The sequence below is a fragment of the Bison bison genome, unplaced genomic scaffold (assembly GCF_000754665.1).
Source record: "Bison bison bison isolate TAMUID 2011002044 unplaced genomic scaffold, Bison_UMD1.0 scf7180017864508, whole genome shotgun sequence".
Classification (NCBI taxonomy): domain Eukaryota; kingdom Metazoa; phylum Chordata; class Mammalia; order Artiodactyla; family Bovidae; genus Bison; species Bison bison.
In genome coordinates, this window is record NW_011495064.1 from 7,631,209 (window position 1) to 7,636,181 (window position 4,973).

At 44.7% G+C, this 4,973-nt stretch overlaps 1 protein-coding gene across 12 annotated transcripts in view; it reads left to right on the plus strand.

Moving 5' to 3' along the window:
- IL1R1 (interleukin 1 receptor, type I) overlaps positions 1 to 4,973 on the plus strand; it is a 137,664-nt gene that overhangs the window by 101,292 nt on the left and 31,399 nt on the right. For all 12 annotated transcript variants that reach the window (XM_010829669.1, XM_010829663.1, XM_010829668.1 and 9 more), the window contains one exon: positions 2,459 to 2,558. The gene's annotated coding sequence lies outside the window, so the exon portion shown is untranslated. The remainder of the gene's footprint in view (positions 1 to 2,458; positions 2,559 to 4,973) is intronic.

Genomic DNA, 4,973 nt, shown 5'->3' on the forward strand with positions numbered 1-4,973 from the left:
TGCCCTCAGTCTTTCCCAACATCAGGGTCTTTTCAAATGAGTCAGCTCTTCACATGAGGTGGCCAAAGTATTGGAGTTTTGGCTTCAAAACCAGTCCTTCCAAAGAACACCCAGGGCTGATCTCCTTTAGAATGGACTGGTTGGATCTCCTTGCAGTCCAAAGGACTCTCAAGAGTCTTCCCCAATACCACAGTTCAAAAGCATCAATTCTTCTGCGCTCAGCTTTCTTTATAGTCCAACTCTCCTTCCAGTGAATATTCAGGGTTGATTTCCTTCATGGTTGACTAGTTTGATCTCCTTGCAGTCCAGGGGACTCTCAAGAGTCTTTTCCAGCACCACAGTTCAAAAGTTCAAAATTCACAGTTCAAAATTCTTTGGCGCTCAGACTTCTTTATGGTCCAACTCTCACATCCATACATGACCACTGGAAAAATCATAGCTTTGACTATACAAACGTTTGTCAGCAAAGTGATATCTCTGCTTTTTAATACGCTGTCTAGATTGGTCATAGCTTTCCTTTCAAGGCATGTGGTAGATCTTCAATATACAGTCATGTGGTAGATATACCAATGACTATATATTGACTGTATATTGACTTTACTCATTCACTCAGCAGTGAATGAGTAAAGAAATGAATGGATACCTCAAAATAATTTTACCAGAACTTATATCTATCATCAGAACATGCTGCTGCTGCTAAGTCGCTTCAGTCATGTCCGACTCTGCACGACCCCATAGACGGCAGCCCACCAGGCTCCTCCATCCATGGGATTTTCCAGGCAAGAGTACTGGAGTGGGGTGCCGCATGAGATGACTGATAACATTTTTAACTCAGAGTGACCATTTGCAAGACAGTGTTCTAAGCCCTTCACATGTGGTAGCTCATTTAATCCCCACAATAGTCCTTTAGGACAAATACTCTTATCATGGTTCCAATTTTATCCAAAGGGGGAACTGAAACACAGAGGCTGAGCTTCTATCCAGTGTGGGTATGTGGGATGTGTCTTGTGATCACATGTGAAAGTGAAGTGAAAGTGTTAGTCGCTCAGTCGTGTCTGACTCTGTGCGACCCCCTGGACTGTAGCACACCAGGCTCCTCTGTCCATGGAATTCTCCAGGCAAGAATACTAGAGTGGGCTGCCATTTCCTTCTCCAGGGGATCTTCCTGTACATATGGCTGATGCCTAAATTGTGAGCGTCTTGAAGAGCAGGTTCTCATTTTATATTTCACTTGATTTACTTCGAATTTTTAAATCATATTTTATTTATTTTTGGCCACACTGAGTGGCATGTGGGGTCCCTGGTTCCCCGACCAGGGATTGAACCTGTGCTCCTTATGTTGGAAGTGCAGTCTTCACCACTGGACAACCAGGGAAGTCTCTATTTTGAATTTTTAAAATTATTTTTGTCTCTGGCACTCCCATTTTGCCTGGCATACAACAGAACATGAATGTTGCTGAGGGATTTTCTGACTTGGCCAACCTTTCAAGGACTCTCAGGGTAAAAGCTAGTCCGGTTTGGCTTTGCTCTTGGAATTTTTGTGTCACTTTGGGGCATAAGGGGGATTTTGTTAATTTTGGTTGGGAGCATGTTTAGCGTGGCCTTGGGTGGTGCATCTTTACCTGCTTCTTCTCCACTGTCCTTGCTCCCTGGGTTGTGTGACTCTTAACCCCCATCCCATGGTTTGGAGCTGATCCCCTGGCCCTAGAGTCCTGGGAATGACAGGGATTCATCAGGGGATAGAAAGTCCCCTGTGGAGGGGAAGGGGGCGTCTCCCACCTCCTCCTTTTTCCCAGAACAATTCCAGGACAGGTGAAGTAAAACCTGGACCCCTGGGGCTGGTCTCCTGTGTTTTATGATTCTGCGTATGTGCATTCTCAGTTGCTAAGTCTTGTCTGACTCTTCTGCCATCCCAGGGACTGTCTATGCCCTCCAGGTTCCTCTGTCTATGGAATTTCCCAGGAAAGAATACAGGAGTGAGTTGCCATTCCCTTCTCCAGGGGTCTTCCTGACCCAGGGATAGAACCCATGTCTCTTGCATCTCCTGAACTGGCAGGCAGATTCCTTACCCTGAGCCACCTGGGAAGTGCTTTATGTATCTAACAGGATACAAAGGGCTCTGAAGTCATCATCACCTGTGTAGATGAGGAAACTGCACGAGGAGTTATGTCCAAGATCACGCTGGTCTTGGACTGGTCGTTATTAAGCATTGCTTGCCCACAATTAATTTGGAGATACATCTTCAGACACACACACTATGAATTCAGCTTGGCACCTTCCTTGTCTTCTCTGCCTACTCATCGAGCAAGCCAGAGCTTGTAACTAACAGCTGGCAGAATTCAGTTGATTTTTTGATGTCTTTATCTCATTTTTAATAAACAAATGTGGGTTATGGATTGACCTGGAACAGGTAATTGGGAAATGCATTAACCCTTTATTTTCTTCCTCTGTATTGTAGAGATTTAAAACACACTTCCTCGGGGTGACAGAGTTAATAAACCAGACGGCAGGACGTCAAAGCCTCCTATCTTATTTGATAATCTGAGTACCGTTTAAAGGTAAATATGATGATAATATTGTTAATCTCGATTATTTTGGGAGAAGGCTAATTTATGTGAATAAAATGTCAGAATTACAGGATATTTAAGGAATGTGGCCTTACTGCTCTGAGGTAGGTTTCAAGGCTTGAACCAGGTATAGAAATCATTTTCCTCATGCTGAGGGTAAGTGGAGGAGAATGGGAATGGAGGTGTTTCTCAGGCTTGTGTGTGTGTATGTGTGTGTTCAGTCACTCAGTTGTGTCTGACTCTTAGCGACCCCGAGCACTGTAGCCCGCCAGGCTCCTCCGTACGTGGGATTTTCCAGGCAAGAATACCGGAGTGGGTTGCCGTTTCTTACTCCAAGGGATCTTCCCAACCTAGGGATTAAATCCAAATCCTGCATTGGCAGGCAGATTCTTCACCACTGCGCCATCTGAGACGAGGCTGGTCTCTCATGCTTAGAATGTCTTTTATTCCCTGCGTTTGTAGGCACACCTCAGAGATACTGCAGTTGGGTTCTAGATCACCACAGTAACGCAAGTCACACATTTGTTGTTTCAAAGCACATATAAAAGTTTATACCATACTGCAGTCTATTAAATGAGTAATAAAAAAGCGATGTATGTACCTTAACTAAAAAATACTTTATTGCTAAAAAAGTGCTGACCACCATCTGAGGCTTCAGTGAGTTACAGCCTTTTTGCTGGTGGAGGGTCTGATCTGCTCTCAATATTGATGGCTGCTGACTGATCACAGGAGTGGTTGCTGAAGATTGGGATGGCCATGGCAATTTTTAAAAATAAGACAAAAAAAAAAAAAAAAGACAGCAGTGAACTTTGCCACATTGATTCTTCCTCTCACTTGAACACTTAGAGGCCATTGTAGGGTTATTAGTTGGCCTAATTTCAATATTGTTGTGTCTCAGGGAACAGGGAGGCCCAAGGAGAGCATTGAGGGACTGCCAGTTGATGGAGACGTCAGAACACACAAAATATTTGTCAATTTAATTTGCTGTCTTTTATGGACATGGTTCGTGATAACCCCAAAACAAATTACAGTAGTAACATCAAAGACCACTGACGAGCATAAACATAATAGAAATGAAAAGGTTTGAAATGTTGTGAGAATTACCAAAGTGTGACACAGACATGAAAGGAGCAAATGGTGTTGGAAACGTGGGGTCACTTTTCCAGTAGATGGGGTCAACGAGGGGTTGCCACAAACCTTGAATTTGTTTAAAAAAAACAAAACACAACATTTGTGAAGCACAGTAAAGCGAAGTACAATAAAATAAGGTGTGCCTGTATTTTAAAAGCACATTGTAACATTTTTATACCTTTTAATACCACTTTTTAAAATTCATTTTTAATTGGAGGATAATTAATTTTTAATGTTGTGTTGGTTTCTGCCATATATCAACATGCATCAGTCCTAAGTCACATATGTCCCCTCCCTGTGGAAACTCCTTCTCACCTCTCACCCCATCCCAACCCTCTAGGTTGTCACAGAGCCCCAGTTTGAGTTCATACACCAAATTCCCACTAGCTATCTGTTTTACATACAGTAACGTATATGTTCCTCTAGGCCCTCCTGCGCCCGTGCAGCCACCGCTCCTTGGGCGTGGGGTAGCTCCTCCCGGCCGCCGCCCCTGGCCTCAGGCTGGGGGTAGCTCCTCTTGGCTGCTTCTGCCCTGTCACAGCCTGGCACTCTCGGCCGCCGCCCCTGACCTCGGACGTGGGGTAACTCCTCTTGGCCGCCGCCCCTCGGGCATGGGGTCCTCCTGTGCCCAGCCTGGCACTCTCGGCTTTGGCCCCTGACCTTGAACGTGGGGTAGCTCCTCTCGGCCACGTTATGTGCGCTGTCGCAGTCGCCCGCGCTGTGTGGAGGTGATGGAGTTCCAGTGGAGCTATTTCAAATCCTGAAAGATGATGCTGTGAAAGTGCTGCACTCAATATGCTAGCAAATTTGGAAAACTCAGCAGTGGCCACAGGACTGGAAAAGGTCAGTTTTCATTCCAATCCCAAAGAAAGGCAATGCCAAAGAATGCTCAAACTACCGCACAATTGCACTCATCTCACATGCTAGTAAAGTAATGCTCAAAATTTTCCAAGCCAGGCTTCAGCAATACGTGAACTGTGAACTTCCAGATGTTTAAGCTGGTTTTAGAAAAGGCAGAGGAACCAGAGATCAAATTGCCAACATCCACTGGATCATGGAAAAAGCAAGAGAGTTCCAGAAAAACATCCATTTCTGCTTTATTGACTATGGCAAAGCCTTTGACTGTGTGGATCACAATAAACTGTGGAAAATTCTGAAAGAGATGGGAATACCAGACCACCTGACCTGCCTCTTGAGAAACCTATATGCAGGTCAGGAAGCAACAGTTAGAACTGGACATGGAACAACAGACTGGTTCCAAATAGGAAAAGGATT